The 25,189-nt window shown below is 48.7% G+C and overlaps 1 protein-coding gene across 2 annotated transcripts in view; it reads right to left on the bottom strand.

Annotated features, from left to right (window-relative positions):
* Window positions 1–22,928, bottom strand: part of RALB (RAS like proto-oncogene B) — a 40,766-nt gene extending 17,838 nt beyond the window's left edge. Inside the window, exon 1 of one of the 2 annotated variants that reach the window (XM_060017044.1) lies at window positions 22,867–22,928. The gene's annotated coding sequence lies outside the window, so the exon portion shown is untranslated. Of the gene's footprint in view, window positions 1–22,176; window positions 22,550–22,866 lie in introns of those variants that run through there. The other variant, XM_060017045.1, reaches the window with a different exon arrangement.
* Window positions 22,929–25,189: the final 2,261 nt, after the last annotated feature.

Raw genomic sequence — 25,189 nt, forward strand, 5'->3', positions numbered from 1 at the left:
GACCAAGGTGGGCTCTGAAAAGGGGCGAGCAGACCTGCTTTGAACCATCAGCATCCCTTCGCGACACAGGACAGTTAAAAGGAAGACAACTAAATTATTTATTCCACGCTGAGTTACATTAAGAACTAAATGAGGCAGACTTTTCCAAAACAACAATCCATTACTCAAAATCAGTTTAGCCTCATCAGAAGTGAGATAAAGTGAGTAGAACAGAGCAATCCTGGTGGTGGGGCAAGAGAAAGTATTCTCAGTAAGCACATTTAACAGGTACCTGAAACTTGGCATCTAACTAGCCTGACAAGCTTTTGCACAGCAAAGGAAACCATAAACAAAACAGAAAGACAGAATTTTCTCCCTTACAGAATGGGAGAAAATATTTGAAAATTGATGCAAGCGACAAGGGATTAATTTCCAAAATTTACAAACAACTCATACAACTCAAGATCAAAAAAAACAACCGACCCAATCAAAAAATGGGCAGAAGACCTAACTAGACCTTTCTCCAAAGAAGACATACAGATGGCCAACAAACACATGAAAAAATGCTCAACATCACTAATTAGTAGAGAAATGCAAATCACAACTACAACGAGGTATCACCTCACACGATTCAGAAACGGCCATAAAAAATTCTACAAACAATCAATGCTGCAGAGGGTGTGGAGAAAAGGGAGCCCTCCTGCACTGCTGGTGGGAATGTTAAGTTGTGGCAGCCACCATGGAGAACAGTATGGAGGGTCCTTAAAAAACTGAAAATAGAGCTACCATATGCTCCTGCATAACCCAAGTGCCAATTTTTATTTTAAACGATTTTTATGGAAAATCTCTCTCACAGATGCCACAGCGTAAGGAAAAAGGGCAAGGGCTCGGGCATGTCACGGGCCCAAGTCTGGCTCTGCCATTCGTGAGATGTGGGACCTGGACACTAGTTATTCAGTTTCTCTAAGCCAGTTTTCTTATTTGCAGACACAAGTAAACCACCACCCACCCTGCAGGATTTTTCTGAGTATTAAATGAGATAACACATGTGAAAGATTGAAGCCCTGTGCCTAGCATATAACAGGAACTTAAAAAGGCTGGTTTCCTTCCTATCTCATTTTAAGAGAATTTTTTTTCTCATTAGACACGATGGGCACCTATTTCTGACAAAGTAACTTGAAAATACCGCCAGTAGAAAAAAAATAAATACACACACACCATTGCATGACAGAAACAACAATATTTTAAATCAGTGATCCCAGCCTCGGTGGCACAAGGAGATCCCTGGGCAGTTTTAAAAACATCCCCAGAGATTCTGATGGAGTTTGGTCTGGGATGCCTGGGATCGGAGCCTGGGCATGAGAACATCTAAAAGCTTCCCAGGTGATGACAGTAGACCTCCAAGGTTGAGAACTTCTATGAATGCACAGCTGGGCTCAAAAAAAATCCCAGTGCTGGGGAGAAAAAAAATCAGAGCTGATACTTCTGTGGTCCTAGGTGGTTGCTGCTCTGGGTAACTTAGGATTTAACGCACACACAAGTCAGTCCCTCAGAGACACCAAGAGCCTCGAAGGAATGCACCTTCAGGTAAAGAATGGACGAGTAGGACTTCCCTGGTGGTGCAGTGGTTAAGAACCCGCCTGCCAATGCAGGGGACACGGGTTTGAGCCCTGGTCCGCGAGGATCCCACATGCTGCAGAGCAATGAAGCCTGTGCGCCACAACTACTGAGCCTGCGCTCTAGAGCCCGTGTGCCACAACTACTGAAGCCCACGAGCCACAGCTACTGAGCCTGTGGTCCGCAACAAGAGAAGCAATGAGAAGCCCGCGCCCAGCAACGAAGAAGACCCAACGCAGCCAAAAATTAAATAAATAAATAAATATATTTAAAAAAAAAAAAGAATGGACGAGCAAAACATCGGTCCACTGTTGGGGAGGAAGAGAGTCCCTCCGCCTTCCTAGGCTCTTCTTTCTGGTCTGGGAATTAAACTGACATGAAACAGATTAACAGGAGAAAATCCAGCAAAGTCTAGTAACACGTGGACCCGGGAGAGACCCAGACAACCTGAGTACCTTGTTCAGACGGCCGAAGCCCTCACCTTGGATACCGTCCTTGCCCAAAGCAGAAGAGGATGTTGAGGATGGGCAGAGTCGGTTGTGAGAGGTGACATGGGAAGGCCGGGTAAACAAGGGCAAGGTTCTTGAAGTCCTTACCTTCTCCGCCCCTAGGAGCTGCTAGAGATTCGGTCGTCCTCGTGTCCTGGTACAGCGAGGGGGACGCCCTTGCATAGGGACATTCCCCTGGTAAATGTCCCTGTCTCTTACAAAACGGTGACTCCTACTTGGTTTTCAGAATTTCTTCTACGCCTGCTGTTTCCCGGAAAATAACCAGCTTAAAACTATTAATATGCCAAAGAGACCTATTCTGGGACGGTACCTGCTCCCCTACAGCACCAACAGCGGAGGACAGCAAGGAAGCATGTCTGCCCGAGCCCTGGCCGTAGGAAAGTGTGCCCTGAAGCTGTGACCGCAGCACTCCCCCAAAGCCAGGAAGCAACATAACAAGTAACCCCAGGCTGCTCAGGGTGCTAGGCTACAACCTCTGCGGGGGGACGCAGTGAAGACGGCTCAGGATTCCTACAACCAAGGCCCACGGATAGGGGCCCACAGCTGCGACCTCCGAGACACCTAAGGAAATACCCACCAGGAGGGTCGGCGTCCGTAACAAGTAGGACTTCTCAGGCAGCCGCCATAAAGAGCATCATTTGATCATTTTTAACAAAGGCAGAGGCAAAATGTGGGGAAACTGCATTATCAGGAGGCCAAGCGTTGAACAAGAATCACTCTGAATGTCTACAATCCTTTTTTAAGTATTTAAAATGAAAAGTAATAACAATGTAGGGGAGGAAAAACAAACCCACCTTGGTTCATTGGCTGGGGCCCTGAAAATCAGGCTGACGAGAGACTGATTAAGGAGAGAAAAACAAACAGAGGCTTCTGAACAGGTGCATCTCACAACCACGCAGGAGAGCGCAGTGGTGGCGGCCCCACGGGGTGGTGGGACTCGGGTTCACAGAGCATCTTAACCAATGAACAACGAATGCTGCAGGGAAGTGACAAGACAAGGGAGAGGGCCTTGCACTTCTGGGAGGGGGAAACTGACGCAGGGTGCGGGCTGTGAGCAAGAGGCGTTACCCCGATTCCTCGGGGGCCTCCTCTGGGTGATTAAGGATCGCCCCGCCCTTCCTGGTGGAGAGGGGAAGGGAGAACTTTTCTTTGTGTCTGTTACTTTTCAGTTGCTTTCAGCTCAAAATAATCCTCATGTCAAAGTGGCATCTTTTGGGGTGACATATTCTGACCCCCCCTTCGGTGCTCAGTAGAAAATTTAGAAAATACACAAAACTATCTTAAAAAATAAGAGAAAAATCCTGTCACCCAGAGATATTCGGTATTACAGCGTTACTTCCTGCCCGTAATTTAATCTGTATATTCTTATATTTTAATCCATATACTCCTATATTTAACATCTTTCTGAGATCATACGTATGTAGTTTTGCATGTTATTTTTCACGTAGTATAGCTACCTGTCTTCTTAAGCAGTGAAGACTGACCATACTCGTAGCTTTCCCGGGTGATTCAAGGATCATCATCACTATGGAAACCAGTCGTGTGACCCGCTGCTCTGGGTGGGATCACTTGTGTGCTGGCTCCCCTCAAGCTGGACCCTCTGTCCACTCTCCCTTTTCTAATGACGTGCTTTTTAATAAGCCTTCTAAGCAATTAACTAGATAATTAAGCACATTTGAATTGTGACTAAAATAGGGTAAGTGGGATGAGAAGCCGGCCTCCCCCGAAGGCTCAGGAAGGCGAAGCTGCTTTGGGCCTAATTTCTGGTCCACAGCTGCCACCACAGGGCCGAGGTCAGTGCCTGAGGCTGGAAACTCCAGACCACCAACCCATCACAGGATTTCTCCGAAGCAGCCTTGCTTCCATGAATTATTAGAGTTGTATGAAAATGGAGAAATCCTTTTCCAGATTAGGGGCAGGGGTGCTTTCAAACACACGTAGACATCTAACTCTGAGCTGTTATTTTCAAAACACAAAGTCAGCTTCCCTAGAAGAAACCACAATAAATGGATTGAAGACTGTTCAACAAATCCACAGATATTTGCCAAAATATCTGTGCTCAAAGCTCAAAAACTGAAACAACCATGGTGGTTCTTTCCAGTCTGTATAACCCGTGAGCACTTGACACGCGGAGGGCAAGGCAGGAGAGTCAGCCTGGACCGATCCTGGAAACTGCAAACCTCCAGGCTCCTGAACCGGAGATGATAAACCCCTATTTGTTTAGACCATTCTGAGTCTATTGTTACTTGTGCCGAAAGCATTCCAGAAACAGTCTTTGCACTCCAGAAACTCAAAGTCCAGTGATTAGTTACAGAAGATTAGTCGGCGATTATAGTATGGCTGACAAATTCTACGGCAGAAGTATCCAAGGGCTCTGGGGTCACAGAGGAGGGACATCTAGATCAGAGCAGGTCAGGGGATGCTCTTACAGGGAGAACTGAGATGTGAAGGAGGCAGCTGCAGAGGAGGAGAAATACCAGGAAGAAAACAAGTCAGTGAGGCTCAGGAATGTCACGTTGACAACTTAATGTTTATAACAGATGTGCCTCGCCCATAAACATGTTCTTAAAGAATAACACAGCTATCCCTACCCCGAACATTTTATTAGCAAAAGTTCCAAGTTTTCAGAAAAGTAGAAAGAGCTGCACAGTGAACCCATATTCGCAGCCCTGGATTCTACCATCAACATGTTACTCCATTTGCTTTATCACAAACCCAGTCATCGGGCCTCCCTTGACCCACCCATCAGTCCATCTTACTTCTTGATGTGTTTCCACGGAAACTGTAGACATCAGTACATGCCATCCCTAACTTCAGCAGACATCCATTGTTTACAAAGCAATTATACTTCTCCCAGAACCATCTCCGAGGGGCTTGCAAACCTCTTAATCTCTTCCAAGAACTCTTTGGGTTCATCGCCAGTACACAAAAGCCACAACACAGACCTTCCAACAAGGGGAATCGGGGCCCATAACGCCAAGTCCTGGCAGGCTCACACCTTACAGTCAGAAGTTTTTCATCGGGGATTTGGGAGACACACCAACAGACACCCTTTAATACGTCTCTACTACCTACCGACTGGAAAGCTCTATAGTGGCTTCGTTTTTGTCCAAAAAAACCATTTAAACACTACTCTGTGCTAAGCTGTGCATCTCTGCCCTTAGAAAACGCAATCTCCTAAGGAAAGATGTATAAACAAAGCATGGAAATAGAACTGCCCATATGCAGTGATAAAGACGCTACAAGGTCTGACGGAAAGCATGATGAACTCTGGGAAAAGAAGATCCAGAAAGGCTTCGACATGGAGTCCAAGTTCACTCAGCAGAGGGGCTGAGAGAGCGAAGCTTCCCACACATAACGGAAGGCGTGCAAAGCAACAGAGGCATGAAGCGTCCTGGCGGGTCCGGTATCACGTGACATGGAAGCGCAGGTATGGGGTGGGGAAGTGACAGGGCGTTGCATCTCAGAAGACAGATTGTTCATCTACAAATGAGCCTAAAATGCTGTCTGAAGAAACCTATCCTAGAGAAAGCAGGGAGCCACTGCGGGTGGGTCCCCCAGCCCAGCCTAACTGTAAGGCGTGGGGTAAGAATGAACACGTACCCTCCCGTACAGAACACCAAGACAGCTTCCTTTAGGTGGCTTGGCAAGGAGGCAGAAGAGCCGGGAAATGGTTTTCCTACGTGATGTTCCATAGGACACACTAATGTTAGAGGGGGCTCTCCACCACCAAGCACTGATTCAAACACAAGAACACATGTTCCCCTGAGAAGCAACATTCTGAAAGCAAGTCACGGTCTAGATACAGGAACCATGCAAATGTGTGTGGTTTCTACTGCCCCCCAATCCCACGGGCTAATACAGTCATTAGTCTTGCGTTCAACTTAAGCTGGGAGAGAACAAATCAGTAGGTAGAGTCAACCTTGTCTGTATCAGAGGGTTGTCATGAAAATCAAATGGGAATTTGAAAAGGTAGAAAAAAAGTACTCTTCAGTCCTCATAAAATTCATCTGTCCTGGGTAACATGGTACACAAAAGCACATGGGAAATGATCAGACACTGTACATGTGCCAAGAATTGCACTTAGCACTTTTTCTCCAGATAATATGACTTGAAGGTGGTAACCTGGATATTACTAATAGGCCATAATCATAATATGTAAGTCTCTTAGAATATTATTCAAGTTTTTAGTCCTTTAAATCATCAAAATGGAAGACAATCCTAAATCTGGGACAATCTGAGCACCAAAATAATTACGGACAGTAATGAAAACAAACCACTGAAAAACAAGGGATTCATGAATCCATCCCTAGAGTAAATATTAAACAAACCAAGGGAGACAGGAGGGCTCCCGCTTAGAGTAGAACACCAAAGGCGGACTGATAAACGTACAGGGCGGGAAAGTGAAAAAAACCCCAACATTTTGCAGCTATCAGAGTAAAGACCGGTTCAGGCAAGAATCGTTAGTAAGATGCTAAAGCTAAAGGGGAGATTTACATGAGGAACAGGATACTTTTCATGGCCTTAAAGCATCTCCACAGATTGTTTATGAATCACACTCTGCATTTTAACAAGCAGCACTATTCTAAGGGTCAAGACAAATCCCCACTGTTTACCACTTCCTGTTACGATCCCAATCAGGAACAACCCCATCTAAATTAGGTCATGAAGGACCCTCCCTCCCAAAAAACCAGCACTCTCAAATATGAAGGAACACAGGAAAAGGATGGCAGGGGGTGTAAATGCTGAATAATGACGAAGAAAAGCACAGTGACACTGTCTACTCAGGGGACATCATTTCCCTTAGCACTGAAAGTCGACATGCAGCCTTCCTATTTCTTAGCACCTAACACCAGATTATACATCGTAGTGACAAAATGACTATATACATGAGTGCGCACGTGTGTGAGAATACGAATTGACAGCACTGAACCCCTACATCCCTATCCTTTTAATGACACGACACACACTTGTGGTTATTTGTAAACCGTCTCACACACACTCCCTGGACAGATAGGTAGGTAGCGTCTTATTCCTATGTGTGCCTCCAGGGCCTGCAGTGAATCAGAGACCTAGAAATGCCCAGAGAATGGGTAAAGAATGAATGAACGATGAGGGAAGAGTTTTAAGAAATAAAGATGAGGACCTATTTTAAATAATTTTCCATAACACGTACTATGGCACATTTCTCATCCACGTTCCATTAAGGAAATGTCTCCTGATTGTTCTATCGTCAACACTGATTCTAGAAGGTAAGCAATTAAAGTGGCAGCCCTCTTCAGAGGTTCTTTTTGTAGTTTAGCAATAAATGCTGTTAGCTACAAAGATAATAATTTCTAAATGCACACCCGTGCAAGCACAGGCACACACACATGCTCAGAAGCCAAGTTGAAGAGATGGGGCAAAGATGGGCAATTCAAGATCAATAAAGATAATAACTGCAATGGACCAAAACACATCTAATTTGTTCACAATGAAACTAAGAAAGCACCTATTCGCCACCTTGAGAGGACAAGTGAAACAACTCATTATTTTAAAAATTGGTAAATTAAATCTTTGAGAGGCCATTTTCCAACCTCATGTACAATGCCCCCAGTATTCTCCAAAAAAAAAAAAAAAAATTGGGGCTTCCCTGGGGCGAAGTGGTTGAGAGTCCGCCTGCCGATGCAGGGGACACGGGTTCGTGCCCCGGTCCGGGAAGATCACGTGCCGCGGAGCGGCTGGGCCCGTGAGCCATGGCCGCTGAGCCTGCGCATCCGGAGCCTGTGCTCCGCAACGGGAGAGGCCACAGCAGTGAGAGGCCCGCGTACCGCAAAAAAAAAAAAAAAAAAAAAAAAAAAAAGGTAAATTAAGGGAAAGAATTAAAAAGGTATCTTGCTTCTCCTATGTAAACTGTACTAACTGGTGACCAAATAATAGATGAAGCAAAGTTTCCCTTTACAAAATATTCTAACTAATCAAGGAATGATGGAATTGGGGCTATCACCATTTTGCAACTCCTCATGAGTTAAGAAATCTAATATTTCTGCTGCTAACATTACAAAAAGAGACAACCTGACATCTTGAAAAAGACACATAATTATCAATGATGTAGTCCTGACAAAAAAGCTTCTAAATCTAACTACTGATTTAGCAGAGGTGCAGGAGACAGGAAAACGCTGAACATACCACACGGACACACCATCAGCAACACAGAGACTGCAGAAAGCTCTATGGAATAAGCCACCCAGTTTCTTCAACAAATAAAGTGCAAGAAAAAAGAAAGATGGAGAGGGAAGCTGTAAATTCTGAGACCTAAGAGCCATATCAACTGACTGATACACATGCCTTATATGGATCCCAGCTGGAACAAACACACACAAGAAAACTGGGCAATTCTGAACACTGGCTGAACTTGATAATATTAAGGAATTATTCTTTAAAAAAATTTCAAGTGACTACATTTAACCTCATTACGAAAGAAGCTAAATGATATATGGGATTTGTTTCAAAGTTATCAAGGAGGAAGAGAGGAAGCAGGAATGTAGATGAAATAAGATTAGCCATAAACTGTTGAAGCTGACTGATAGATACAAGGTAGTTGATTATATTAGTCTCTGTACTTTTATATATATTTGAAAATTTCCACACTAAAAAGTTTTTTAAAACAATGAGGACAAAGATATAGGTGCCTGGGTCCCACTCCCTTAGAGATTCCAATTCAGGCACATGGAAACCTAGGTGCTCAGGCTGTGCAGGTGATTCCAATTCACACCTAGACTGAAAACCATCCCATTAAACTTTGAGTCCTTTGAGAACAGAGTCTGTATTTTGTTTACCACGATTTCACCCATTACCTATCACAGAAAACGTATTTAAATATTAATTGAATGAATTAACTAAGATGGGAGCCATTTTCTCACCTTAATTCTTTTTTTTTTCTTTTAACATCTTTATTGGAGTGTAATTGCTTTACAATGGTGTGTTAGTTTCTGCTTTATAACAAAGTGAATCAGTTATCACCTTAATTCCACAGCAATCAGAATACTCATCTAGGTGGAACCATGAATCTAACTTCAACTGGAATTCTTATTTCCTAATGACTATTGGCTGACAGTCTCACAGATAACACTGTGCTACCACCTTTGTTTTTGCAAGGGCCATGGTTCATTGCTATCTTACGAAAATTGATTCACTTTTCACAAACTGATTCAAAATTATTTTCCTGAGTTTCTAGTAACTCGATGGAGATGAGAAATATCACAGCTTACCTCTCTGATGTCATCCCTAGAGATGATCTCTTTATTTTTCATTCAGCCCATCAAGTGAATGCTTTCCTCTTCATATTCACCTCCTAACTAGAGAATCTTATTCATCATAGGCTCTTCTATTTAACTTCTGTTCTGCAAATTCAAGTACTACAACCATCTCCATATATTCACACTGAAGTTTTAAAGTCTTCAGAAATAGGGGAGCCCCGAGTAAACGAGAAAGTAAATTTTTTAAAGACTGTTTCTCTTGGGAAAGCATAGAATTTTACCGTGTGTGTACAGCACAGGGAGCTATATTCAACTTCTCATAATAACCTATAATGGAAAAGAATCTGAAAAGAATATATAGATATAGATCTCAATCACTTTGCTGGACACCTGAAACTAACATGACATTGTAAATCAACTCTACTTCAATTAGAAAAAAAAACCCTTTGGGTGTGAGGCTGCTTACCTGACACCGAGGGCACCAGGTGACAGCACACCTGGCTTTGAAAGTACACAAACAACTCAAGTCCAGGGACTGAGACCCAGGCAGGGCCGGGGAGGGGGGGAAATACATGACACAGAAGCACTTCCTCCTGAACGAACAAAGCATGAACTCTACATACAGCTGAAGGAGCTTCCAGGGAATCCCACTGCTCTGCCCCTTGTATGTCTAGGACTCTTGTCCACAGTGACAGAAGCCCCAGGTGAAAGTAGCTTAAGCAGAAAAGTCACCGATTGGCTCATAGCCAATGTCCAGGGACCCGGACGATGCCGCCAGGACCAGAACTTGCTCTCCCACCGTGGGTCTCCCCTCTCCAACCTCGTGGCCCGCTGCTCTGCCCCAACCATCGCCCCCCCCCCAACCCCAGGCCTCTCGCAGTCAGCGCTCAGACTCGATTCCCTGTCCTGTGGGCTTCCACATTCACATCACGTCCTCAGGGAGGCCTCCCAGACCGCCCGGCCTCAGGCGCCCCTCGCATCCCGCACCTCTGCCCTTTGCGTCTCTCACTGCCCTGACCCCAGCCTACAGTTGCTTTCTTTTTTCCTACTTACTTGCTTTTTGCTATTCATTCCACAATAATTGAAGCTCCCTGATGGCAGGCCCCAGAGCTGCCTTTCCCTCTTGTATCCTGCCATTGTACGGATTATTTCCCTTTTATCATCACGTAAATCATGCTGCAACCTAAATAACATGGATTTTACCCAAACCGTGATCATCATGAAATCTAGCGCATGGCGTAAACTTGACACTCGGGGATTCATTCATATCTTATTTCTGGTACTTATGGTCAAAAGCCTAAAAACTGTAAGCCACTACTTCCCTATTTCAAAAGCAAAGTTTGACAAGTGGATAACATCAGTTTATATTTTTAAGGTTTGAGAATTTGTCACTAAAGAATTTTAATCTCTTACGGTTGTTATTTCAATACTCTTTAATAGTCTCATCATTTCACCCACTGCTTTAAATGAGCACTTACGGTCATCTGATTGCTATCTGGTTGGCAGCGACCTTTCTGACTGGCCGTCTCGTACCCGATCTGCCTCTCGGAAGGGAGCCCAGGCCCCTGCAGGGGACAGCTGAACCTGGACGGCCCCGTGACGGGAAGGGCAGGACAGCTGCTCTGAGCACCTGAGCTCCAGGGGCTGCTGGCCAACCAGCCAGGGGTCTCCACAGCCACAGACTCACGAGGGCCGCGGCGGAGCCCTCCCGCAAATCTATCTAGCAAACAAAGACACTCTGTATGGACTTCTCTAGTTGGTAAGTTTACATGTTCTTACTGCTTTTCACGAAACGGGGACTCCAGGAGTGACGGTCCTGGCAGGAAACAACTGCAGTCATCAGAGCGCTCAGTTTCTCCCTAGTCTCAGCCTTTCCCACGTGTACTGACTCAGAGAAGGAAACTCCAGGGCGCCCTCCCTGTGTGTAGCTGCTACTGCCCCCAGCACCGGGAATAGAATATTTTTATCTTCCTATGCAGGTATGACTCAGTTTCCATGTCTATGAAAATAAGGAAGTTGAATTAAATGATCTAAGTTCCTTTCCAAGTTTTTGCTGTTTTTTTTTTCTTCTGAAATTAGATCTGCAAAACAACTTAGTGCTCCCGTGTGCCTAAGGAAATTTGTTTTAGGTGTTTCTGTTCCCTAAAGCATATCTCTTTATCTGTTCTCCCGCCAAAGGGGGAAAAAATCAACCTTAAACGCAAACAAACTCAATTAACTAACACAAAGCCAGAAAGCTCTGAGGCGCTTCTCATAAGCACCTGCCTCTGGTCTGTACCTCTGGGCACATGCTGTTCCTTCCTCCTGATGGAGTGGCCGCCTGAGTATCTCCACCCCCCCCCCACCTTCCTGGACAGCCCGCTGCCCAGCTTAGCGGACCCTCCCAGTCTATGCAGGCTCCCAGGCCTGTCAACACCACCCATGGCTGCACTGGATGAGGTCTGTCCCGCAGAGACACCGAGAGCTGCCCGTTCACCCTGTGTGCCCTGTGCCTGGCACTTAGGAGATGCTCAATCCGTGGTGGATAAGAAAAGCAAGTTCCCGTCTGGGTTGGGAGGCCTCAGAAGGACAAGTGGTAGCTGGTAAACGCTGAGAAGCTTATGCCCTTGAAGGATGACTCTGCTGAGCTACAAGCTAAGCAATAAGAAACGGTGGCGGGTAACTGGCAAGCTCTGGCTGTTTAAGAATGTGTGATTATTTCTGAAATAAAGACCTCTCCCGCCAGGCCCTCACCCCCCAGGGAATCTGAGGATCTCACTGGCCTTGGAGCGGGCCACCAGTTTAGACCTGAGCTCCTTTCACCTGCACAGGCCGCCGTGGAGACACGGGAGCTGCTTCACTTCCCGACGGCCGAAGGTCAAGTCTGGAACTAGCGTACGCGGGCCCGTCCCCAGTGACTAACCCAAATAAGATCCTGTTTAGAGACATGCTACCACCACTTCTGCATTATCTGCTAGCCATCACATGCACACACACAGAGCTATGTGACCAGGAAGGCCACTTAACTGGTCGGTGGCAGGGCTGGGAGTGGCCACCCAGCCGTCCTGCCTCAGAATCCCCACTCTGAGCTGGACACTGTGCTGCTCCATTAGTGGCCTGGGGTGGGGTGGGGTGGGGTGGGAGAGACCTTAAACGTGGTGTGAAATCCTGGAATTCATGGATCAGTAAAGCTCATCAAGAGACAGAAATGCAGAGGCAACTAGAGCACAAGTTCTATCAATAAAACACAGACCTGAGAGGAAATGCACAACAAAAAGCAGATAGAATAGATATCTGTACACCCATGTTCAGAGCAGCATTATTCCCAATAGCTACAACGTGGAAGCAACCCAAGTGTCCATCGATGGAGGAATGGAAACCAGAATGTGGCCCATCCATACAGTGGAATATTATTGAGCCTTAAAAAGGAATGAAATTCTGACATACGCTACAACATGGATGAAGCCTGAAGACATTCGACTGAGTGAAATAAGCTCCCACAAAAGACAAACTCCTTGTGATTCCACTTATCCGAGGGCCCTGGAACAGTCAGAGTCACAGAGATGAAAAGTAGACCAGCAGGGGCCAGGGGCCGGGGCCAGGGCCAGGAAGATGGGCTTCGTGTCCAACGGGCACCGAGTTTCAGAATGGGATGATGAAAGCGCCTAGGAGTCGGGACAGTGGTGATGACCGCACAACAACGTGCATGTACTTGACGCCACTGAACTGTACGTGCAAAAAACGTCAAAATGGTCAATTTTATGTCATGTATAGTTCACCACAGCTTTTTAAAAAGTAGGTATATACCAACTGCAGTGTGGATCAGGAGAAAAAGCCGCTCAACTCGAAGTCTGGAGCCTGCCATGAGGGAGCTAACGACCTTGGTTAAGTTGCGTTTCTCAGCCTCCGTGTGATGCATAAAATACACAGGAGATCTGTATCCTCCGGGTCATTATGAAGAAACGAGAAAAGCCCTATCGCGATACCTGGCTCTGAGTAAGCACTTCACCTTTGGAGTATCACTCTGATCCTCTAGAAAGTCTCGAGAAAGAAACTGGCCGAGGCACCGAAGCTAAGCCACGGCAGGGCACCACCATCCGCGCCATGTCCTCCGGCGGGCCAGCCCCGGCCGCCACCTGCTAGCTCAGCGGCTCACGGGCCAGCCCGCCAGCACTCTCCGCCTCTGCACACGGCAGCCCTGGCCTCCAGCAGCTTCCCCCGCGGGCCCACGCCCCACCTTCCCCGGCAGAGACCCTGCAGCCCCTCCCTCCCGCTCACCATCCTTCCCAGCACCCGCGCCTGGTGGAAAAACGCTGCCAGGGCGGGAAAGCACACCACGCAACCAGCCTCAGGAAGCGTCACAGGCCGGGCATTTAGGGTCACAAAGCGGAACGGGCATGCACTCCCCGCTTCCTAGAAACCTCCCTGGGAGGCTCCCCAGGCCCTCCCCGTGCTCACTCTGCCCCCGTGCCCTTACCTCAGCTTCCCCAAACAGAGGCCACGAGCATGCCGCCCCTCTACTCCCCCCCATGCCCAGCATCCACACCCACCTCCTCCTGGGCTCCTGCGGGCCAGCCCTCCACGCAGGCTCTGGACCGCGTGCTGCCCCCTTGCCCAAGAGCGGCACTCTGCCGTCACCCTCCTTTCCCTGCATCGCCAATCGGCCTTCGCCTCCCTCCGGGATCCTCCCCTACAACATACAGACGCGGTCTGCTTAACCTTCGTCCTAAACATATACGCCCCTCTGGCCGGTGACACAATTTCTCTGTGGGCCTGGCTCTCCGTGCCAGTGCCTCTCGGGCAGATTCCCTGGGAATCTTGTTCAGACGCGCATTCTGACTCGGCGGGTCTGGGGTGGCGCCCAGGATTCGGTTCCGCCAGCGCCGCCCAGACGCCGCCCCCGCCACAGAGCCCCTCTGAGCAGCAGGGCCTTGGGCTTCCTCCCTCCGTTAAGAATCCGCTCGACCCGGCACCTCCCCCAGCACAAGCTCAGCGAGACCGTCCCGTCAAGGTCGCCGATAAACTCCATGCCGATAAACTCCATGCCGCAGACTCCAACTAAACTTCTCTTTCTCCTCTCCGGTCCTCTCAAACACAAGCGTGCAGCAGCTGGGACAGAAGTGTGCCCAGCAAGGGGAAGGCGCCTAGCGGGCCAAGCAAAGAGCCCTCTGCATCTCCCTGCAGACACGGCCCCCCAGGCCCTGCAGCCCCACTGGCAGGGGTGCCGTCAGGTCCTTCTCCTCTACCTGGCTTCCCGTGTCAGTCCTCCGAGCTCAGCCTTCCCCCTCACGTCCCCACTCTCCCCTGTGGGGATCTCATCCGTCTCAGCAGCTTTATCTGTAGCCCCTGAACTCTCAGGACGCAGCCCAGGGTGCTCTCCTGACCTCCAGGCTCCTTCACCTCCTCTGCCTTGGGCCACCTCTCCCCGCTTGGGTGTCTCACGAGACTCTCCAGCTTAACGTTCCCAGAAGAGAACTCTTGATTCTTCCCCCCTTGAAACCCGCTCTTCGTGATTCCCCATAGCCAACCATACTCATCACTAAAACCAGAAACCCAGGAGTCACCTGTGACCCCTCTGGCCCCGCTGCCACCTCAACTCACGACCAGTTCTGCTAATTCCACCTCCAAGTCACACTCCAAAGCCATCTGCTTCCACAGCCCAGGCCCAGCCACCAACCACTGACCGGCCACGACCTGCTAACTGACCTCTCATCGCCACTTCAGCCTCCCCGCAAGCTCTTCTCCACACAGTCCCGCTGTAAACAAAAGCCCCTACAAGCGGACGCGTGTTTACGGCCCGCTAACGGCCCACCATGGATGAAATCCAAACCCTCCACACACCGTCGCCCCCAAGACCCTGCACCGGCCTTCCCCCAGCCAGTGTGCCTTCCTTCAGCTCCCAGCACAGGCCAAGTACTGTCCCGCGCAGGACCCCTTCCACGCGCTCTACCCTTTCCTCATCTGGCTTTAGGAAGACCGGAAGCAAGAGGAAGCACGGTACACTCAGGCAACTGAAGAGAGACCCACGTGGCTGCCTGGAGCAGAAAGAAAGAGGCGGAGCCTGGCATCATATGAAGGCAGAGGGGAAAGTAAGGGCCAGTAGTTTAGGGATTTTAGACTTTCTGCTGAGTGCACGGAACAGCCTTCCAAGAGTTACAAGCAAATGGGTGACAAAATTAGACTTGCAAGTTGAAAAGATCATTGTAGCTACAGTGTGGAAAAGCAGAGGGGCCCAGGGCAGACGGGGCCAATGCAGCAGGCCTGGCCTAAGGGAATGGCAGTGGACAAGGGACGGTGGACAGGCTTTCCACTAGTTAGGAGGTTATGATACTGTGAGGTATACGTGGTCGTTCAGATGTGACCTAATTATAGTTCCCACATGTCCTTGGCCTTTGCCCACAGCTCCCAGAACCCTGGGAATTTCCTGAATGACAAGAGCAAGGGGAGCACCTTATGTTATGTTTGGCACTTGTCCTCAGTTCCTGAAAACGATTCAGAGCCATAAAGGTGATGTGAGTGTCGTCTTGTTCATAGCAAGCCCCTTCCCACCACAACTGGGTTAGGCCGATGAGGGGGCTCTGGGGAAGCACCCGAGGACGCTGGGGGACCCAGCCTTGAAAAGAGGGCTGGAACTTTCAGCCCCACCCCCTGATTTCTGGGGAGGAGGGAGGGGCTAGAGGTTGAATCAATCACCAATGGCCAGCGATTGAATCAGCCATGCTGTGTGACGGCGCCTCCGTAAGAACCGAAAAGAAGGCGCTGAGGAGAGTTTCCAGGTGGGAGACCAGAGTGCACGGTGGCACGTGCCACCTGGGGGCCCCAACTCCACAAGGACACGTGCTCCTGCGACTGGGACCTCACCCTGTGCACTCTTCACCTGGCTGTTGACTCACATCCTTTGTAACAAGCTGGTCATCTAACGAGTAAATGGGCTTCCTGAGTTCCGTGAGCCACTCCCGCAAATTAACTGAACCCAAGCAGGGGGTGGTGAGAACCTCTGCTTTATAGCCAGCTGGTCAGGAGTGCAGGTGACGACCTGGCACCTGAAACCCAATCACGGTGTCACGGGGACCTCCGATCTGTAGCCACTCGGTCGGAAGCACAGGTGACGACCTGGACCCGCGACTGGTGTCTGAAGCGGCGCCAGTCCTGTGGGACTGGGCCCTTGAGCTGTGGAGTCTGGCGCTACCCCTGGGTAGAGTGTCACAGTCGGGTTGAAATGAAGGACGCCCCGCTGGTGGCAGAGGGTTTCTCAGTGGTGTGCCCTCACCTACCCCACTTTGGAATCAGGTGTAGAAACCCTTTAGAAGTTAAAAAACCGGCAGACTTTACTGAACAAACATGCAATTTGAGATTTAAAAAAGGCCTAATATGCAAGGGTGAGGAGAGGCACCACGCTGGCTGAAATCCAGTCCTAACGATGGGATCAGCGCCTCCGCAATGGCTGACTGGCCCCCATCTTTTCCTGTTTTGACTGGCGGGAGGAAAGAGGGGACAATGGGAGAGGATAAACGGTAGGATAAAGGAAAGTAAGACACTAGCTCATAAACTGGGGCAGCGGATGGGAAAAGAGCCAAAAATAGGAAGAAAGGAACGGCAAATTGTGCTGACTTTTCCACTTGGCCTCCTGATAAGTGCAACAGCCTTGAACTGGGCTGGAATGAACAGAAGCGATTCTCAGAAGACTTCATTTGCTGAAGTTACAATTTAACATGATTTATGAAGCTTCTTGTTATAAATATGCTTGAGTCAAAGGATATCTGTTACATGAAAGTACTAGAATCATAGAATTTTTAGAGACGGAAAGAAACCTGGAGGTCACTGACTCAGTCTTCCGGCTCAGGATCCCTAAATTCTTCTCTCCACGTATGGACACTCCAGAAAGATTTCATCTAGAAGCTAAAAGAATAGGGCCCTTCTGTCCAGGTGGATGGTTAAAATGTATTAGGGTTTCAAAAGAGAAATGAAGAATTGCTAAGCAGAGAAATATTGTCCAAAGCTTTACAATAATTGGAAGAGGGCCTTTTTTTTTTTCTTCCTCCTGGAATGCCATAGTTTATTTATTGGTCTTAATGTCAGGGCTCCAGAAAACTTTTTCCTGTGATTATGCCTCTTTTCTCCCTCCCCCCTTTTCAAAAAATCTTTTTATTGTGGAAAGTTTCACACATACATAAAGTCAGGAAGAAGCGTTTAATAAAAAGCCTTGTGTCCATCACCCACATTTTCCAAGAGTTTTTCAGCTACTTTGCCAGTGAGTTTTATTTTTAAAAAATACACAGATCAGGGCTTCCCTGGTGGCACAGTGGCTGAGAGTCCGCCTGCCGATGCAGGGGACACGGGTTCGTGCCCCGGTCCGGGAGGATCCCAAATGCCGCGGAGCAACTGGGCCCGTGAGCCATGGCCGCTGAGCCTGCGCATCCGGAGCCTGTGCTCCACAACAGGAGAGGCCACAACAGTGAGAGGCCCGCGTACCGCAAAAAAAAAACAAAAAAAAAACAAAAAAAAACCACAGATCACTAATGACTGACTAAGCTGTTCATCAAGGAGATCATTTTGGCAATAATTTTTTACCAATTTGTCCCAGGGTTAAAAAAAAGCTCAGCTGTTCCATTTGGTTTAGGGACTAGCGAGATTTTAATTTCTAATTTCCAAAGCTACTGAATATTTGGCTAATTAATCCTAGCATCTGACAATGAAGGAGCAGAGAAAGAACACAACGTTTCAAGTGTAGAATAGTAAAAACTCCAGCTGCATTTTAATCAAACTTCAGGAAGCGTATGAAACAAAACCTTCAAAAGGAAACTGTGGTAGTTAGCCTCCAAGAATGCCAATGGTCATCAGGCTTCCCCAGGGCAGCCCACTCCCACACTGCACCAGGTTGGTCCATGTGCTGGCAGAAGGGATGGTACACGGCTTCCAAGAGGAGGTACCAGGGCACGGCAGTCTCCATCGTGATCATTCTCTCTCTCTCGCTTTCTCTCTCTCTCTCTCTCTCTCTCACACACACACTCACACACACACACACACACACACACACACACACACACACACACACACACACACACACACACACACGTCACTTGCCCCGGGGGAGGTGAGCGCCCAGGTTGTGCAGAGCCCTGCGGAGCGGCCACGTGGTGAGCACTGAGGCCCCCAGGCCACAGGCCTGTGCGTGCCCCGTCTCAGGAGAAACTCTGAACCAGAGCGCCCAGCCGAGCTGCTCCCAGATCCTGAACTTCAGAAACTATGTGATCATAAATGTCTGTTGTCTTAAGCTGCTAAATTTGGGCCAATTTATTACACAGCAGTAGAAAATTCACTCAAAAGACAGATAAACTTTTGAGGCAGGCAGCCACACAGCACCAAACTACTCTATTTCCTTCAACTCATGACATATACTAAGCAAAATTACATAGCTTGGAATGTTTTAATTTGGATGAGACCTAACTCAGTATTTTGTATGTCGATTCCCAATCTGGTGGGCCTAAATCATACTGTATACATATTGCCCACTAAGCACTGACGAAAGCAACAAAGACAGCAATGTATTAGCCATTATCTATTGATAGCACCCGTTTCTGCATTTAGACTTCGATTTTTTAAAAGGCAAAAACTCCCCGAAGATTGGTCTACAACCACGACAGAGAACACTCAGGAAAATGATAAGCACTTACTTTTTTTTTAGAGTAACATAAACTTGAAATTGAGACCCGGCTGGTATTTTGCAGTTGCTATAGGAACCACAGGTACCTTCCCTCTTTGACACTCCGCATCCACATTCTCTTCGTCTTTCTTTCCACTCTCACCCACCCAAAAGCTCACACGCCCTGCCCTCATGTCTGCTTGGCCCCTCTACTTTTTGGAACATCCAATATGTACACGTGCACACCCGTATTTGTATTCCTAGGAACCAAAAGAACTGAGGACACAGCTCATGGTCAAATCTCCAAGGCCAGATACTTACCTGGTATTGGTTAGATCAGGGGGTCTGTGCCAGCAGATAGCTGATGCTCAGTAAGGATCAGGTTCCCTCCTCCTCCTTGCCCACCCCGGCCCCCTCCGCATGATGAGGGAAGGGCTCCATTTCTCTGGTACTCAGTCAGCTCTCTTCCATTCAGACTCCTCAGCAACACTCATTCACTTTAGAAAAACATCCAGCAGGCTCTATGTTCTGTACAGGCAGCCCCCAACTTAGGATGTGACCCACGATTTTTCACCTTTATGATGGTGTAAAAGAGATAAGCATTCAGTAGAAACCTACTTCAAATTTTGGACTTTGATCTTTTCCCGGGCTAGCAATATGCGGTAAGATACCCTCTTGTGTGCGCAGAGACCTAAATAGACAACGTCTCCAAAGAAGACGTACAGGTGGCCAATAGGCGCGTGACAAGATGCTTGACATCGCTAATTATTAGAGAAACGCAAATCAAAGCTACAATGAGGTACCAACTCACACCGGTCAGAATGGCCATCATCAAAAAGTCTACAGATAATAAATGCTAGAGAGGGTGCGGAGAAAAGGCAACCCTCCTACACCGTTGGTGGGAATGTAAGTTGGTGCAGCCACTATGGAGAACCGTATGGAGGTTCCTTAAAAAACTGAAAATAGAGCTGCCATATGATCCTGCAATCCCACTCCTGGGCATATATCCAGACAAAACTGTAATTCCAAAAGATACATGCACCCCTATGTTCATAGCAGCACTATTCACAACAGCCAAGACATGGAAACAACCTAAATGTCCATCAACAGAGGAATGGATAAAGAAGATGTGGTCCATATATACAATGGCATATTATTCAGCCTTAAAAAAGAATGAAATAATGCCATCTGCAGCAACATGGATGGACCTAGAGATTCTCATCCTAAGTGAAGTTAGTCAGAGAGAGAAAGACAAGTATCATATGATACCACTTATATGCGGCGTCTTTTTAAAAAATGATACAAATGTGAACTTATTTACAAAACAGAAACTGACCCAGAAACATAGAGAACAAATTTACGGTTACCAAAGGGGATAGCATGTGGGGATGAGAGGCAGGGGGAGGTAAATTAGGGAGTTTGGGATTAACGCATATGCACTACTCTATATAAAACAGGTGAACAACAAGGACCTACTGTACAGCACAGGGAACTCTACTCAATATCCTGTAATAACCTATAATGGAAAAGGTTCTGAAAAATATATGCACACACATGTATGTTTCACTGTGCTGCACACCTGAAACTAACACGACATTGTAAACCAACTATACTCCAATAACTAAAGAAAAAAAACAAAACTCCTCTCTGTGATGCTGGACCACAGCCCCAGTCAGCCACAGGACCACAAGGGGGAACAGCTGATACAAGACCAGTCCGTACCCTCCATACCCACAGAGCCGGTCTGTTCTCCACTCTGAGTGCAGAATGCAATAAGCTACATGAGATATTCAACACTTTATTATAGGACAGGCTTTGTCTTGGGTGATTCTGCCCAACTGGAGGCAATGGGGGTGCTCTGAGCAGGTCTAAGGTGGGCCAGGCTAAGCAATGGGTTCAGCAGGTTAAGCGTATTAAATGCGTCTTTGACCTACGATATTTTCAACCTATGGTGGGTCTATCGGGACGTAACTTCAGTAAGTCAAGGACGAGCTGCATTTGGAGCCAATGAAAAGTGGGACTCTTGCTATCACCCTGAGACAAGTTGCACTGGAAGCCTCAGAAGAGCTGCCAGGATCTCTCAGTGCTATTGCTCTAGGTTGTTACACTGTCTCCACATTCAGCTTTCAGAAAGAGGCTCCAATTATGTTTCTAGGTGGATAAGAATTTAGTAACTGAATGCAAAGACTTATTGTGGGATTGGGTGATGCAGCCCAAAGAATTATCTCAACCCTGTGGTCTAAACATTTCCAGAATATCAAGCCATCTTCCACCAAGGCAAGAACCCTGAAGAATTAAGGCAAGAAATCAGAACTTTTCCACCTCTTCCACCTTCTACCAAGACCCACTGAGATCCCATTTGCGGCCCTATTCTTGTTTTCCTATCTTTGTGTCCAGTCCCGTATTCCCAAAAGACATCTAATAAGTTATCCCGCCCACTTTTTTTCATACGAAACCCTGGGCATAGGGAAATCTTGCTGACATCTCAGGTCAGAATAGTCACTGTTTCCAATGGGAAATAACATGAATAGAAAAGGAAGGGAAGACCCAGATGGGGCAGAAGAAAGACTAGCTGTAGCATCTGAAGCCACACACGAGGGATGTGTGTCCCTGGCCTTATTCCCACCCCTAACCCTAACCCCCACTGCCACAAAGGAAGCCGCCAGGGTTCCTTACTTCGTTTAATCCTAACAAGGAGCATGACTATCACCTTTTTACAGCTGTGGACTCTGCGGCACAGAGAAGTGCAGAGCTGTGCTCGAGATCACACCACGAAGAAAGTTTCAGAACGTGGGTCTTCGCACCTTGCCCTCCTGTCCTTCCCAATATTCAAGCCTACCTTTCCCGCTCACCCCGTATCTGAGAACTTGACATTCCAATCATATTGTTCCAGGTTGACGGAACACTGCCTTAAACTGTTTCCAACTGTGACATCCGAGAATCTTGCTGCTTTCTTAAAATACGGGTCATTTACCCGTCTGAAAGATACACTAGCCCTTCTGACAATCAGTGCCCACTATCCATCCTCAAAACCTAACCAAAAAAACATTTAAAATGAGGTTAGGAAACCGGGGCAAAGCAGAAAGTTCACTGTTCTACAAGGGACGAAACCAAGTCACAGACAACTCCAACGAGCCATCAGCCAAGTCTCTCCCAATGGCAATTCTAAACGAGTCCGGGGGACACAAGAGCTTCACTCCGGAAGACTCACCTGAAAGCAACATCAAAGTTCCAACGTTTCCAGAATTCACCCGAAAACGAGCACAGAACGGACGCTGCTCCCACGAGCAGCCTGGGCGCAGCTGTCTCGGCACCAGCGTCTGAACCCACCACGGGCACGACCTCCTAGACCTACGGGGGCGAGACGAGGCGCACGGGCAGGTCCAGGCGCGCCCCGGGAGAAGCCGCCCCAGCGCCAGCCCCTCGCGTAAGGGAGCTGGGCGGGGGGCAACTTTGCGCTCAGCACCAGGACGGCAGCAAACCCAACACGCAGCAGACCGCGCAACTTCCGAAGCGCGGCCCCCGGGAGTCCACGGCCAAGCTCTTGAGGCGCTAAGAAGTTTGTGCAACATTCACAGCCTCACCCTGACCACAGCGGCGACTAAGGGCCTGAGGAAGTGGACCCTCCTCGGCTGGAGGCCCGAAAGGCAGGAAGTGGCGGCAGAGGCCACTTGCGGGACAAGGGAAGGAGCGCCGGACTCGGGAGGTGGCTGGGGCGCCGCCCCCATCTCCTCCGCCCCAAGTGGGTCTGGGAGGACCCCCGCCCCCGGCCCGAGCGGGGCCGCCGCCCCCAGGTCGCCCTCCTGCCACAGCCCTGCGCGGAGCCGGGGTCAGGTGCCACCCGGCCCGGGGCGCGCCCCACCTCGCCCGCAGGGCCCCGCCGGGGCGCCGACACCCTTACCTGCGACCCGTCCCGCGCCGCCTGGCCGTCCGCACCGGCCCCCGCCCTTAAACCCGCCCCGCCCGCTCCTTCGCCTCCTCCGGCGGCCGGACCCCAGCCCTGCCCAGCAGATTTGTCATTGAGCCGCCGGCTCTCTTCCCCACCCCCCGAGCGCGCGCCCGGCGTCGCCTAGGCAACCCCGCCCCTCGAGAGCGCGCCCTGCCTTCCGCTCCCGCCCGTCCCCCGGAGGCCTCGCCCATCGGGAGCCTACTAGCCAATCCGAAGCGGAGTTTCCCAGCCTTGGGCGGGGTGAGGAGGAAGCTTCTCCAATGAGAATCCGCCTAGGGCGGGAGGGGCGGGCTCCGCACGCAGGCCCCGCCCGCCTCCACTTCCTCCTGTCGGCGGCTGACGCGCTGCACGTGACCACTGCTCCAGTGAAGGAATCCGAGCAGGTCTGGGGACTCTGGGCGTGGCGGGCAGGGGTGCTTCCGCCGTGGGCTTAGGTCAGGGCGAGGCCAGAGCCCTGGAAAGCAAAAGGGAAAGGCAGGCCTGATGTGGAGAAACCGAGGCAAATCACGATGCCTCCAGGCGGCTGTCGGGACGCCGGCCCGGGGCTCCCGAGGCGGGACCTCCGCCTGCCGCCACCACTCACCACGCTGATGACACCCTATTAGCAGTCATGGGGTTGCCAGGGCCTCGCAATGACTTGGTCCAGGTCACGTACAAGGGCCGGAATCCTCACCCCAGCTGTAGCCTTGATGTCGGAAGTTCAGTGGGTAAGCTCATGGCCGACGGGTTTTTCACCCACAAGGCTCAGGAACTTGTAATTTCGATCCAAATAGGGTTTGGGTTGATTTTCCTAACTGCCCCTTCTTAGAGCTGAGTCCTACCCTCATTCCACTTCGCCTCCGCAGGATTTATGGCCCCACTGATCCCTACACAAACCTCATGGCACGTCCGTCACACACTGTATGGCAATCAGTTGTTTAAATGCCCGCCGCTATATCTCTAGGGATGAAAACTATCTCTTGTTCAATTTGATATCCATAGCAGCTAGCACCGTGTAATTAATCCTTTCTTTGTTGATAATTATACACCAGGGTGCTGCGTGTGGTATATGAGAGGCTTTGTGCCTTGATTACATTGCTATGTATAAGCAGCTAACAGATTCAGGCCCTTTACCAAGAGCTGTATCAAAAAGCACAGAAGCTTTAACTTAGTCTTAAGTAACGGTCTTAACCAAAAACATGTCACCAGAATATCCTAGTGTTACCCTACTATCCTAAGTATTCTGTTTTACCCTTCTTGTACGCATTAAAGGCTTATATTGCCTGCTAATTATATGACAGAAACTCTGCCAGGTGCTGTAAGAGAGAAGGTAGGAGGCTTCTCAAAAAAGGAGGCTCTCTATGGACCTAGAGATGATCACACTAAGTGAAGTAACTCAGAGAGAAAGACAAACACCGTGTGATACCGCTTATGTGTGGAACCTAAAATACGATACAAATGAACTTACCTACGAAACAGACTCACAGACAGGTGGAGAGCAGACTGGTGGTTGCCAAGGGGGGGGCGTGGGGGAGGGATGGGCTGGGAGTGGGGGATGAGCAGACGCCCACTATTGTGTAGAGAATAGATACACAACAGGGTCCTACTGCAGAGCACAGGGAACTATATTCAATATCCTGTTAAACCACAATGGAAAAGAATATGAAAAAGAATGTATATATGTATATGTATAACTTGAATCACTGTTTGGCTGTACAGCAGAAATGAACACATTGTAAATCAACTATACTTCAATAAAATAAACGTCAAGGTAAAAACTTTTTTTAAAAAAGGAAGCTCTCTAGTATTTATAACCTAGAAGGGGAGTCAGGTGCAAACTTCTTCCTATGGAGTAACAATGAAGTGCACAGGTTTAGAATCAGGAAGCACAGATTCACAGAACTAGCAATGATTAGGAAGTTGCTTAGCCTCTGTGGGCCTCAGTTTCCCCAGCCATCCCATAGGAGCAGCGCCTGTGCCCTGCAGGTGTGAAGATTTAAATGCAATTACCTATAGAGCTCTCGGTAGATACAGTGCTAGGAACTTGATGAGCGCTTAACAAATGTTAGCTTCAACTGTGATTGCCAGCAGAGGCCAAGATGTGCACTCAAGCCCATCGTAACCACCTAGGGGACAGCATTTCGTCCCGAGGCCCGTGGTGTCTGGGGTGTGCGCACCGCTGTCACACAGCCAGCGCTGTGTGCAGCCCAGCGGGAATGACCTGCTGTGATGATGTCATTTGACCAAATGCATGTTGAGACAGTGGAGTGGCTCCCCGCAGCCCGGCCAGCTGAAA

The sequence above is a fragment of the Delphinus delphis genome, chromosome 7, assembly GCF_949987515.2.
Source record: "Delphinus delphis chromosome 7, mDelDel1.2, whole genome shotgun sequence".
Lineage (NCBI taxonomy): Eukaryota > Metazoa > Chordata > Mammalia > Artiodactyla > Delphinidae > Delphinus > Delphinus delphis.